The sequence below is a fragment of the Athene noctua genome, chromosome 11, assembly GCF_965140245.1.
Source record: "Athene noctua chromosome 11, bAthNoc1.hap1.1, whole genome shotgun sequence".
NCBI lineage: Eukaryota > Metazoa > Chordata > Aves > Strigiformes > Strigidae > Athene > Athene noctua.
Window position 1 is genome coordinate 22,156,843 of NC_134047.1, and position 15,455 is coordinate 22,172,297.

Consider the following 15,455-nt stretch of genomic DNA (forward strand, 5'->3'; position numbering starts at 1 on the left):
AAGAAAAAGAAAAGGAAAAAAATGCACACTTCACATCTCACATTGTTTACACGCTGTTAAGTAATTATTTCACTCTTCGACCCCCACTGGCCATCAACAGACAAGTCACCTCCTTGGAGATTCTGAAAAGCTTATTCAGCTGGATATAATTCATTTTGTCTCTTTCCTTCATTGTGAAGCTAACTGCTTAGCTTAAAGACTTCTTTGTGAATACTTAAGTACATGGTGTCCATGCTAATGATCTCACTAATTATAAGCGTATTTATCATACACAAAGTGTTCTCAGCTATTCCTTCCTAAAGCCATCTTACTTCAGCTATACCATGCCAGCAGTTTCTCACCACATATTTACTCAAACAAATGGGTACCACTCGCATGTGCATGTTACCTCTCCATGAGATTCTGTCGTTACCTGAGTGACCAAGCAAGTTGCTCAATATTTGCTCAAGAGTTTTCAATAACACTCTGATCTTTTATGCAGCTCTTCTCCAGGGCAAAGTGCAGAAATGAGCCAGGCAGGTAATAAAGAATTACAGTTTGCCTTTATCTAAGAGCTCCATCAGTCAGAGTAATAGAGTTGGATAAAATGGTAACCTATTCACCCAGTTCTTCTTAATTGCTACCCTAGAATGCAAAAAGAAAAGTAGGGGCAGAAAAAAGTTTATTTCTAATTGCAGTTCAGAAATTAGAGGTGAATGACTTGAAAGCTAAGCAAAAGCATATAATATCCCCATCTTCTAACTCAGAACTCACTGGAGACTGCATTAACCACAAAACAAAACAGAAAGTCTGGGGGGAAAAGGGTGGAGGGGGGGGGGGAGTGTTGATTTGGGGGAACAAAAGGGATTATTTTACATTCTGGTTTCCTTTTTTTGGGTCTTCTTCCTTCCAGAAATAAAGATATTCACATTATTCAATAGTTTTGCTTCACCATGAGAATGATGGTGATATCACTTTTGATTCTTACCATGGTGTCTCAAAATTTCTATTAATTTAAGATGAAAATGGAACATGACGTGTTAAGTTTCTCATTTGGGAATTAAAGCTTTCAGTTTTATTTTCTCTGGCTTACGTGCGATTTCACCAGTATTTATTTCACCAGCCCCATACTCCCCCTGCAGATGCCAAGTAGGTCTCCATTATCTGCAGAGTGACCTTGCTGATGAGTTCTACATCCTTTGAGTGTGCTCCAAGGATCAGACTTTTCACACTATCATCAAAACTTGTTCACTAAATAAAAGACTACCTGGATCAAACGGGAAAGGTAGAAAGGAAAATGAAACAAACAAAAGAATGTGAAACAAAACGGATCCTGGAAGATTAAGATCAGATGTAAAGAAATGTAGGTAACAAGGATAAAATAAATCACAAGTAAAACAACAGTTATATAATAACAAGTAAGAATAAAATAAGGGATTTTTGTTGTGGCTTTCTTCCCCATTACCAGGGAACCAATATAGTAAAAGAATTGCCCAAAATAGATTTGTAACTTCGTTTGTAGACAGTTCCCCCCCACCCCAAGCCTCCTAAGGAAAGTTTCACCTCATCTAAAGCTGACTCATGTGAACACAGCACCAGCAATATCAGGAACGCGTCAGCTTCAGCCAGCAGGAAGAGGCAAATTTGAGACACAAAACCAAGCTTACATGCAAGAAGGACAATAGTAAAAATAAGTAACTTTCTACTTTTTAATAAACATATGGAAACTTCAATTACTTTTAAGGTGGCCAGCATAAAGCCAGATGTCTCTAATAAGTCTAAAAATCTGAACAACTTTTCCATCTTTTAGCCGCCCCTTGTATAACCATTTATACATGCCCAGACTGAGCATGAGGCTAACACATAACTGAAGCAAACCAGAGAACTACCATATTTGAGATGCTTTGTAGTCTCTCTGTAGAGATGTAAGCATTAAAGAAATAAAGTTCTACAAATAATAGTCTAGACATGGCATCATATAACACATTCACATGGGATTCAAACCTTCAAAGACATAGGCTCTTAAATTTTGAGTTTTGTGCCTGATTTTGTTTATATAGAAAAAACTTAAATACACATAGACACACACTATAAATAAAGATCAGTAAGATCTTACAATATAAATGTTTTAAGAGCAGAAAATCCAAGCGGCAAAAAGGGACACCGCGCTGTGTACACTACAGACAAACATATTTGCAAAACCTCTGAATTTCTGATGAGAATTGTGAGTAACTCCTATTGACTTCAGCAGCCTGATAAAACTTTTTGACAGAAAACACCAGTTTCTCCCCTACAATGGAATTCTTATATCTGTAGATATAGATATCAGGAATACAGTAAATCCTCTCTCTATATAGAATACCTATACATGCATCCAACCTTTCATTTCTTCAAAGCTTACAAAAATATGCTTCTTGAAATTTGGGTGCAGCTTTCTGTTTATCTGCCTTTGACATGCTCTCTCTTACAAAACATTCCGAGTACTCTTGCAGTGTCATTTTTAACTGCTAACTGGTTTTCTTGCGAAATGGAAGAATTGCAATAATAGGTTTGTGTGAAATCGGCAAAGCATTACCTTCCCTTTTAAAAAAAAAAAGTGATAAAGAAACTAATCACACTTTAAATGTGAACAAGATTCTATGTACTCAACTGGTTACTGAATGACCTATACTCAGAGGGATCTGGATGAAAGTGCAAGTTGGGACTCCTGTAGAGGAGGGGAATTGGAAGCACTCGGCAGCAAGAGCCATTTCATCTGCCACATTCCCCTTGTGATCGCTGTACCTGTGGAAAACTGATGTAAACAAAAGCAAACAAACAAAACCCAAAACACACTACTGAACCAGACTGTAATGGTTTACATCAATTTTTTTATGGCTGTAACTAAATGCAATATAAAGTAATGAAATGTGAGGCTCAGGATGTGCCCAGTCTGTTCCAGGTGCAGATCTGCTTCCACACATTTCATTGTTAAATGGTAATTTGTGTATTCCAGTTAGAGATGTCTGTCAATCCATGACACCCTGCAGATAAAAACATTCTCTACAGCAGACTTTGACACAATACAGCAGCTCTTGCTAACTTCAGGCTAAATTGTAACAACCAGAAAATCCACCTTTTAGTGCAAACCCAACCAGCTTCATCTGTACAGACAATGGTAAAGGTAGGGCTTAACCCCTGGGACCACAGACACCAAGGCCGTGGAAAACAGTTATGATCACCTAGTCTAGTACATTTAACAAAGCAGTCTTAGAACATCACCTAAAAATTATGAACACGTCTATTGACTGAAGTCCCCTCAGACACAAATTAATCTCAGTAAATTCAACACTCCACTTACAAAACTATACTGACTTATGAAATTATCTATTTCTCTACATACACATTTGTAAATATCATTACATTGTTAATGTATGAAGTATGTAATAATGTGCAGTTATAAAAAAGAGGTATGTAAAAAGACCTGAAATCTGTTTTCAGATTCAGATACAGAATCTGTATCACTGCATGAAAGATGTCATATAATAATTATTACTTAGATTTTATAGTTATTGAACTATTAGCCATTTTTCACAAAACTTCTATTCAGTATGATTCCAACATCTTGACCTTGGATTACAAACCTAAGATACCTACATTATTTTCCTTGTTATAGATTCAGAAACTATTATGTACTTTTTCCACTCAAAACCAGTTATCTTGGCATTATCTGTATCAGCATCCTCTGCTTCAACTAACTGTTTCCTATTTCTTGGATTTTTTTCTAGCTGCCATTCGTGTAATTTCAAGAGCATCTATCTCTGCTGCAATAACCTCTGCAGTGCAGTGTAACCAAAAAGGAAATAAAAAGCAAGTCTACTTTCACTTGAGACAAACAGCCAAAGCAAAACGTGGCACATCAACAAACTACCCTCAGAAAAGTGCAGCTAAATAGCCCAGCATCACTGGGTACGAAAGGTATTTGTTACTAAACTACACACAGACTTCTCACCAACAGTGAATACATCCAAATACAAAGGGGATACCAAGTCTGCATACTTTAAAAGGTCGTGTGGTTTTAAATATTTTTTTTGTTTTTTAATTAGATTAATATCAGACATCTCAGTAATATTTACCATTTACATTTCTTTTGAACACAGATGATCTTTCAAATAAAAGGGCCTTTCACATTTAACTTTTGTTGGAACAGGAAATCATCAGATAGAAACTAAACCTAGGAATAATGGAGAGTTTAAAAAAAATTTCCCCTTAAGCTCACAAATTACCCATTGCTACAGAGAAACATTCTCAACTGAATTAATTATTTGATATTCATCAGTATCTCCAGAGAATTACTGACATGCACATGAGCAGAAAAAGAGGAATCATATTGCGTTGAGTTGTTGAAATATGTAAGACTCATGCAACTAGACTAGAATTAATGAAACATTAGTTTTAACTTTTATTTTCCCTGCATTTCATAATCTGTGGAGCTAAATATTATGGAATTTATCAGCTAACATAGTACTTGCAACTCATGTATCTATTCAACATAAAATTCTTTGGTTCCTATGATGTTATCTTATTCAAAAATTGCTTTCACTAATATTAAAGGGAAAAAAAGTAATTTATGCTTCTTACTCTGAAAAGCTATTAATGAAAAAATATTCCGCTAGGAGAAAAAGAAAAAAAAAAAAACTTAAGAATGAGATGTGCCATAAAAAACTAATCCAAAAATACTCAGCACTAATTATAACTATTAGAAGATCAAAGTTCGATTCATTGTTTATTTATTTTTTAATCAGAGCTCAAACCCACCCAAAACCTAGCTTTATTCCTTCTATATGACAGTAATTAATTTCCAACCAAGTATTATAACACAGTTGGACCCTACTTTCCTTAGGAAGGATAGAGCAACAATCACCTACAAATAAAACATGTTCTGTCACAGTAAAAGCTGTCCTCTATGGGTCATTTATATACTCCTGATGTATAATATATCACCCTGTTCAGAAGAAAATAAATTGTGAAAGAGTTTTCAGAAAGAAAACTAGAAAGGAAAAAGCGTAGAATACTACACACTCTTTACAGACTGCTTGCAAATACATTATTCTCTGGCTGCTGCCAAATTGCATTTGTGCTTGGTTTGGAAAATCTCAAACTCTTAGCACTAAGGGGCTAAACACTTCCTCCCCAGCACACAGATGGTGATCTTTCTGAAGCGTACCCAAGAGGTGACACCGCATACAAGGCATAAAGGGAATGGCATGGGACAGATGCCACCAACCCAAATGGTCTGCTCAAAACAGAAAACGGGAAGAAAGAAACTAAAATTCTGTGTCTGGAGCAGAATTAGTTTTCATATACGCTATAGGTTCATCGCACAGCTTTTCTGTTATTACATATTGCTTAATAGCTACGTTGGCATAACATACGTGTGATAATGATAGTATTAAGATCCTCTTCTCAACTGCTTTTATATCAACAGCAATATTATCATACAGATAATATTTTACATCCCTGTAAATTACTAATAACTTAAATCAAAATTTTCCACATCTGGTATCTGCTTCCATCTTAAGTTTGTGATGAATGTAGAGGAAAATAGATTATTTCTCCCATATTAATAAAATGGAAGTCTTTCATTACAAAACTTCAGCATCTTCACATACTGAAGTATCGGTTGAACCCTTCCAAGAAACTCATTTCTGAGTTAATGGAAATACGTTAAATCCTTCTCTGCAAGTTCACCTACATGTAATCAAATTATTTAAACTTTTGAGTAAATCTGATGTTGTAAAGGTTAATTATATGATATCTAAATTATCAAAATTGTCTATGTGACACAAATTATTCTGTATTCTCCTTGTCAGGTTACATAAATTTTAGATTTAAAAAAAAAAATAAAAATCTGAAACCTGAATTACAGTTGTCTGTCCAGGGAATCCTATCGAACAAACAGCCTGGGGAACAGGAGCAGATTTCAACATCCCATCATGAGAGACTAGTAGTGTCTTATCTGCCACTTCCTTCCAAGGAGCTACCAAAGGAACTCAAATCAAAGGAAAAAGCAGTATTTCAGGATTTCTCTCAGGATAACCATGCCTCACTGTGAACGTACTCGAAGGTTTTCCTTTCTGTGTAACTGTACAAAAAGGTGTATTTATATAAGGAAAAAGGGAGGGAGAAGAAAATTAAAACAAGAATTAACCCAATTCGAATTCATCAAAGGACAACTGTAGGTCATGAAAACTGCTTCCATACTCTGCTGGGAAAAAAAAAAAACACACCACAAAAAAAAAAAAAAAAAAAAACAACCACCAAGAGAAGAGAAGAGATAAAAGTTACGAAAAGCTTAATCCACAAAAACCAGAAGTTGGAACTTAAAAGACTTTGAAACAAATACTACATGTCAGGACAATGCTCTTCACAGTATTTGGGAAAAGATGAAAAGCCTTAATGTCTACATCACTTCAAAATTGTTCACAACGACCGGCAGAGTAGTTATGAAAACGTGGGCAAAATAACAAGTGAGCCAACAGCTCAGATGAACTCTCCAGAAGACCAAAGGACAAAGCACACTTGTCCCCGCTGCAAGCGTACGAGACATTTATTAATTTTAAGCTGACAGAGAGATGTCAGCATTATGCCAGAAAAAGCTGCATTAGCACTGGAAGAAAACCTACTGTCGATGGATAAATGGGTGAAACTCTGTGCAATTACTGGTACAATTTTATAACTAGTAAAGGCATACGCAAACTAAAGGTATGGGTAAATATCAAATTGGAAGATATCTAAGTTGTATCAGCATTAATAGAAATTCAACAACATTGCAATAAAAACAGTAATATCTTGATCCCATCCTCTTTGGTTCCGTCCATAAGCAGTTTATCCCACTAAGGCAAAGTTTTAATGAAGATCTGAATAAAGCAAGCCATGAAATTCCCTATTTACAGAAGTAAATGAACATTCATTGTGTGCTGGAAACCGAGAGCGCCACCAGGTCATGGGGTAATACATTGTGTCTCTCAGATCAGCCGAGACTTTGACTTCACTGTAAGTAAAAGGAGAAAACTGCTGCTCCGTTCTCAGGATGATAACAGTAAGTGTATCAGTATATGAACTGTCCCTGTGCCATACTGATCCACAGTGTACACTTAAACTTGAGTCTTTGTCTGATTTAATTTTCTTTTTATGAACTGAGGAGCAACAGTTTAAGAGTTCATGTCTAATTCATTCAGGTTTTTTATCCATTATTATATCTGGTAAGAGACATTTTCTTCAGGGATATAGCTAAAAATGAATCTTAACATTTAATTACAGTTGAATGTGAAATTCTTTAATTTCACTTTTTTCTTTTTTAATCCACAGAAGTGAAAAACAACTCATGCCTTAAAGTCTCATTCACAGCAGTTACTCTAACTGCTCAGGCTTTCAGAAATTTCAGAAGCCACTGCATGCCTGCACTGCATTGGGAAAATTTAATATAGTGGGAGATATGCAGATAAAATATGAATTCCAGCCATGTAACAAAAATGCCGTTGACAACATGTATATTATGCAATTATGACTGTCATTTTATTACTGTTATTAATTTATTAGTATAATTGCAATTTTTTTCAATGTCATAATGTGATAATAAAGGACTTGTCATTACTACGTTAACCTCGGAACATCTCTGACCTCAGGGGAGGTAGCTGTACGCTTTCAGTCCAAAATGAGCTGTCAGTTACCACAACGAGATTTTGATGACTACATTATCTTGTAATTAAATGTCTCAACAAACTTCTCCTTTTGATTGACAGGTAGTTAAGACTATCTTTGACCACAGGGCAGTTTCTTTATTTTTCAAGAATAATTTTTCAGCAGTGAAGAAGACAGACAAGAGTTTAAAAATTAAAGTGTTTTGAACTATATATTAATCTATATTTGGTACTTATAAGACAGTGAAAATTCTGCCGAATTACATTATCCTCTGCCCAAGCTACTACATTTAAGTGACAACTTTGATTGATTAAATGAGTTTATGCTGTTCTTTATTAACATTAAGGTCTCTAAAGAAATAAATTGTTTTGATTTCACATTTTCTCCCCTTTCATGTTCATTTTTTATTTCTAAGACAATAAAAATGCTTAGAATCAATACTGATAAATGCAGTGAGATCATATCAGTAAGAACATCTGATACTCATATGAGTCCATTTCTGATGGTCTGGCCCATCTAGCATTAGACTTACAGAACTCAACTGAAACTCCATTTATAGCAGGTTTGAAAAAAACAGGCAACAAATTATCACCTGTCCTGGGTTTGGCTGGCAGAGTTAATGTTCACAAGAAGCTGGGAGGGGGCACAGCCAGACAGCTGGCCCAACCTAGCCAAGGGGAGAACAGTTGATACCGTATGATGTCACGCTCAGTATGGAACTGGGGGAACCCAGGGGGGAGGAGGGCTCCCTGCTCAGGAACAGGCTGGGCATCGGGCTCCAGGTGGTGAGCAACTGCATTGTGCATCACTTGATTTATACATTCTTTTATAAGTATTACTGTTATTATTACTTTTTCTCTCCTTGTGTTGCCCTGCTAAACTGTCCTTATCATGAGACTTTTACCTTTTTTTACCACTTCTCCCTTTCCCCACAGCAGACCCCAAAAGATGCTAAAATGACAAGTGAGACAAAGACATAGAGCAGCAACCCTAGTCTCTTCCCCAAAGATAAGATTTTTTTCTGAAGACTGGATGATGGAACAAGCTTTCGCAGGCAATCCTCCATAAAAGGATGCACTTGAAAGTTACCAGAAATATTAACGACCACCGTTGTCATCTACAGCTTTGTCCTCCCATGGAATCATGCAATAGGACAGACCAATCTAACTTGATCTAATTTGATCATCCTCTGCTCTGGCAACCTTTGCTGTAGCTCAGGAGGACAAAGGAAGCAAAGCGAGGATTATAGGTGGCCAAATCAATTTTACTTCCTCTTGAACAGGGTCTTATCCCTAACCAGTCTAAGTTTTAAAGATCAACAACAGCAGGGGATGAACAATATCCTTTCCAAAAACAAATCTGACAAGAATAATACAATCTTCATACATCAAAACAAATTTCAATAAAACTTAAAGTCCTTTGAAATGCAGAAAATTGTATCGATAGTGAAATCTAAAGGTAATAAAATAAAACAAAGGCTTTCCACAGCAAGATAAAAGGTCACACAGATTGGTACAACTGAAACACATCAAACACAGCTTGTAGCCACATAATTTCTTTCCCATTTGTGCTACAATTCATACCAAATTATTCAATGGGACCGAGCAGCATTTAAGACGACTTCAGTAATCATACGTAATTGTCAAACTGTAAAGCCTTGTGGTTTAATCTTTCAGGAAGAATCCAATGAGTCAGAAGTTGAGACAATAACATATGGTCACAAGCACAAACAGAAGGTTGCACTTATCTGCTGATACACTCTTTGGTTTCAGTGTTTCCTAATTTCCCCCTAAGGGTATACCGTTGCAATCCAAATCTTATCGAAGGCTTATGTTACCAAGGTTATAAGTTTTTTTTCATAGATTTCACAGGATGCAGTATTTTATAAAAGTTCTCAACTCCAAGTGTCATGTATATGTATGGGAACCAACTTTAATTTGAAGAAAAAAAAAAACACAGAAGGCTGAAAACAAATAAAATCTAAACATTGATTTTTATGAAATGTGGGCATTTTTAAAACTGTGTTAATTTATTTGCTGAAACCCAATTCTTCCTAACCTCCCTTTCTCTCACATATCTTCCTACAGGCTGTTGGACCAAACCCCAAGAGCTGTATTCAGATAATGAAGGCATTTAATAAACAGCACAACGAAAAGTTGGAAAATAATCTGAAACTAGAAAAATGTTGCCCAATGTGTTACAGTCATTTCTGTGGAATAAGCTTCTGAAGTTTTCTACTGTATGTAATCCCTCTGAACTGTTCAAGATAATGAAAATGGATCCACTCACTTGTATTTTGGGGTTCAATTTCATTTGCCACCAGGACAACTGGACTTCTTGAAATGTATTCCATACTTCTGAATTTGTATTTAAAAGCCTTTTAACTTTACAAATACCTGTTCTTGCAGAAACCACACTAAATAGCTATGCTTGCCCAAGACAAACTTATCAAATACTGTACTTGCGGTTGTTTTGCTACGTTACATACCAACATGGTAGCTGAGAGCTCAGTGTAAAAATTGAAAAGCTTTGACAAAAGGAAATGAGAGAAGATTATGTTAACATAAGTAAAAGAGGAACTTTCCAAATTCATAACACATCAGGATGAAATGACAGAAGAGAGAAAAATAACGTAACTGAATTAGACTGGAGCAATGACAACATTAAAAGGTTATTTTTACCCAGACAGTAAAGCCAGTGCAATGTATCTATCAGTATACTGTCTACTTTTACCATTCTGATGAAGTTGAGATGCCTTACGCTGTATTTGTTCAACCCCTGAAACAAGTGAAAAGCTAAATTATGTAAATAATTCTACAATAAACTCATTTTAAAAAGAAAATTATTTCTTTTGAATTATATTTCACTTTAGTCTTAGAAAACTAAAACTTATTTCCCTAAAATAAATTTTATATCATTTTAGCTTTTGAAAATGGAAATAAGAATCTAAAAGCTACCTTCCCTATGTGAATATGATAGGAATTCAGAATAGGAAGTCACAAACCTCATTCCAAATTACTTATGCTAATTTGTACCACCAGTTGAAACATGTTGCACTTCCACACCAGTAGGCAAAATGAAGCCTGCAGAGTTTAAGTAGCCCATAAACAGAGATGTACCCAGCAGATCCAGAAATAGCAGTGTACGCTATAATTACCAGACAACACTCGAGTTCCAAGGGTGTTCCAGGCTACTGTCAGTTAAAGTTCAGCATAGTGTCACCACAATTTTTTAATGAGTCCATTGTTGTGTCAGGCATTAAAGTCTTAAAACCCCTTAGTAATGAAATTACTAGTTCCTGTAAAATCAGTCACAAAACAAGTTGTACAAATGCTTAGTATCACAGGCATTACGATGCTTAACATTTTATTTAAATTTCAAAATTTTGGCCACAAGACTTGATTTAGTCAGTCTATTTTTCATAGTACATTCACCCTGTTGATAAATATATCAGCTTTTTCATTTGTATTAAGAAACAAGGAAGCTTCCTATTAAAATACTATAAACAAAGATCCCAGTATTAAGTATTTTATACATATCATAAATTGTAAAGTATGTGTATACAAAGATGTATACATACATATAGCTCTATATAAAAAGTAAAGCTCTTGATTCTAGACCAACTACGGGTCAATCTGAACCTCCTGATATAAGCTATATCAAAACTGCAGCAAATAACCTGTGTGTAACAACTCAGATTTCAGAAGCCATTTTAAAACAGATCTTCTGAAAAATAACATTTTAATTTGAATTTTATGTAAGGATGCTTCGCTGTATACATAGTCTAAATAGCAAATTGAAATTAAAAATATTGAAAATATCTAGGATAACGTGCCTTAAATTACATTCCAAAATGAAGTTTTTAAGAGTATTTCATTTTGAAATGACATTTTAAGATACTATTAAATCAAAATATATTTTAAAGCCCCTTAAACTTGCAGAAAAGTCTAAATCCCAATGTTACATCGCTTGCTTATGTAAAAGGCTAAGAGATAAAATACATAGCTACAACATAAGATTCTTTATTCTGCCCCCCAGTGATCTCAAGCTGACCTTTGCAGATCATATTCTCTGGAATACTGTTGGAATATTTGCAAAGCCAAATATCTCATTTAGTCTCACTATACCCTACTGTGCGGGTTTGAAGTGCTCTGTAAGAGGATTACTTCCAGCCTTCAAAATATTTTTAGTGAAGGAGAAGATTCTGCATTGTTTACAGTGTGGCATGTTTGTATATTCTCCTGTGACAGGGAAGACAAGAACAACAGTGTATTGAGGAAATTTGCCTTTGAATATTGAGACCAAGTACTGTCACTGTAGTCTCACAGATACTCTCAATCAAAGAGCTACCGATGCTTTCAGTGATTGCTACTGTTTAGTTCAAATTAGTGAAAAATATTTTATCATAAATGCATTTCAATGTAGCCAGCATGCAAGGGACAAGATTTTCATATGACAAAGAATGGGAGCTTTGTTCCCCGTTATAGCTCTGATGCACCAAATTCAGACGTTCGTGTTCGTACTTATTTCCATGAAGTATGAGAACAGTGTTTCCTCTCAGTTATTCAAGACTGCATCAGTCAACAGGCATGAAACTATGAGCTGCCTCTGTCTAGAATATGTTTCCTTCATTTAGGGAAGTGCAGTAATTCATCAGTGATTTAACCTATAGACATTTGAAGGTTGGAGAGCACCTCAGAGGGGCTGTTGACCTTCAGCAACTGAAAGAATTGAAGCTCCAGCCTTAGTCAATATATATTTATCTTTCTGTTGGGACTATTACAACTGTTCGAGTAATGCTGACCTTGAAACTTCTGCACACGATGCACTAGAATAATGATCCCTGAAGGAAGAGTATAAAAATACCTAAATAGGATATCTAAATCCAAAATGCACATAAAGAAAAAAGAAAGCATTTCAACATGTAAAGTCACTTAAGAAGAGGTAATATTATTGAGGCTCCTATTAATTATAATTTGAATAACATTGCTAAATACCATAATTACACATTTCTAAATATTTTAATGATAGGATATAATTTATGTCAAAGACCTTGTTTGTTTCATTGTGAAATCTTTGCCTATTTGTAATTAATTTAATGTCTGACTGACAGCCGTGTAAATAGAAATCATCTACATCTTGAACTTGCTCTGCACAACTGCCAGAGCACGGAAGTCTTTAACCTATTCCTTTTGGTTTTCTAACTTTGCTGCAGACAGAAAATAAATAAAGAAATAAAATGGTCCGTTTCATGCAATCTCACAGTTACATGTGCTCTCACATTCCACACAGATTTTTCACTCAAACTTGAGATTCAAGCAGCAGCCAGGACCAATTCCATTAATCAAAACTATTATGGTACTAGAGGTACCGATAAAATGAATATATCCTTCATTGTACCGCTTATAAAACAGTCTCCTTTCAGCACCAATCTTGCATACACCTCCCCTGGACCTCTGGGCACTGCCGTTTGTTAGCTGGGCTGTACCTGCCCACCCAGAGACTACAGCATGGCACGGCAAGGAAAGACAGCCTCCCTGGGTCCCCTCCTTTTCTAATGCCTATTATCTGATAAAGACAGTTGCAAAGTCTTTTCCAAGTAAAACCTATTCTTGGAGATGATTTCTCAGAACAAAAACCAAAAACTCTTTTTGGAGATGGCTGGAGTAAAGGCGAGGATCATCAGAAACAAACTACCAGGAAGATGAGGACCCAGTTTTGGGTACAGAACGTACATACTTAGTTTGACATCCATTCTTAAAACAACCATACTCTGTACACAAGAAGATATGAAAAAATCCCCAAAAGAGAAATATACCCCAAGTCTCTAAGTTGGCTGTTCCACTTCTCTTCTGGCCACCTTTGACTTCTCTTCCCAAAATCAACACAAAAATCCTTTAAATTCAAACTGCGGTTTGCGTAATGCTCTTTGATACATACTGTCTGTAACTGACCTACCTGAGCTATTTACAGGCTTTAATGAAAAGAATTACCATTTTAAAATTCACAGCAAGGATAGTTTGTTAGATTTTTATATCTACTATTCTCATCACTCAGTCTCCTCCATTCTCTTTTCTGGAGAGCACAGAGCACCACCACAATGCCAATCAGTGGCAGCAGAAGGGGACATCAGTGCACAAGGAAGACCCAAAACCACTGTTATCAAGCAATTAGTTAGTTTGCTTCCTGGCACAGGGTCATTCTCATGCCCTCCCTTTGCATTATTCCTCTCACTTCAAAAGACTTGATAAGTACTTGAAGAAAACCATCTCTCTTGTATACTTGTTAACACACAGTAACTTATTCTCTAGTGCGAATGTGACCCGAGTCAGCTACCAAATGCAAAAAATAATTAAACATGTGCACATCTTACAAATTATTTTCCAGCCTCACAGATTTCATAACTGGCAGATTTTTAGCTGTCTAGAATTTTTTATTTTCTAAAGATTTACAAAAATATGATGCTACTTAACCATCCTTCCTGTACTGCCAACACATTCTAAAGGAAAATTCTGAAAACCTCCAAATATTTAATGAAATTAAGTATGAAATTGGAGCAACCTTTTACTAGCTATGGTATAAATCTAGAAGGTGACATTCTACATTACCAATGGAAAACACAGAAATTAAGACCATATACAGAAGATATTTCCGTTGCTGAATAGAAATACTACACCCAAATGACTCCTCTGAGATCTAGAAATACTGTAATTTTATGTCCTTTTACCTCAAAAACTTACAAAAAATGAGAATAAGAAAAACCCTGAGATCACACTCCACATACATATACACCACCTACAGAGCAAAACAAAAATACAAATTAGTCGTATTTAAGTCTAAAGAGTTCTGAATACATGAAGCCTGAAACAACACAATTAGCATTATTATTTTTAAATGACCTGACAAGGTCTCATTATTCAAGAGGTAGAAGAAAAATCATGCTCCAACTCCTGCTCTAATTCAGAATCTGAGATTTTTTTATTTTTTTTTCAAATATGCTCCAACACTTACAGCTGCCAGGATGTAAAAGGGCTAAAAAAGAGCTAGAAGTAGCAATTTTGAGTCTTTTTGTAGCTAAGTCCAACTTGTGAAAAATATTTTTGGTTGAGTGAAACTTCCAGCACAAGCAATGAGCTCTTCTTTAACTAAAGATCCCCCACCAACAACGTATTTAAACACTGAGGTAGGATGCCTGAAAAGGGAACAGAGGCTCGCCTCAGAAAGGCTGCTATGGGTGGACATCATACATGCAGTTAGCAAAGTATGTTGAAGACTATGAAGTAGGGAGGAATAAGATATTTGTAACAGAGGGAAAACACTTCCCTTTATAAATAATTTTAGACATACAGCATTATTCCAGCAAAAATGAGGAAAGGTCTGCTGTTTTGTTAGTCTCATTAGAGATTATATTCATCTACTCTGAGGAGGTTAAACACGTGGTAAGGAGAAGGAGCAGTGTAACAGCTCCACCACCCACCCTTCTCTGGCAGGTACCCCCCTGCCTGGCCCAAAGCCCTGCAGCTGGCCCTTACCTGGGGGGCAGAACAGAGGCCTGCTCCCTCAGTCCTCAAACCTGCAAGTTCATCAGGAAAAAACAGCGCACAGCCCCCCAGCACGTCCCAACTGCTGACCGAGGTCCTCCTACAGCACGTCCTGGGACTTCAGGGGACCACATTGTGATGCCAGAAAAAAAACTAAAGTATGGTTTCCTCACATCTACTGAATATTTCATACACACATGGATATCAAGGAATAGTGACTGCCAAAATTCAGTTGCGGGTGTTAGCATCACT

General features: G+C 36.0%; 1 protein-coding gene across 2 annotated transcripts in view; it reads right to left on the reverse strand.

Moving 5' to 3' along the window:
- The window catches only part of DACH2 (dachshund family transcription factor 2), a 307,986-nt gene that overhangs the window by 234,484 nt on the left and 58,047 nt on the right, over nucleotides 1–15,455 (reverse strand). The gene's annotated exons all lie outside the window — the stretch shown is intronic.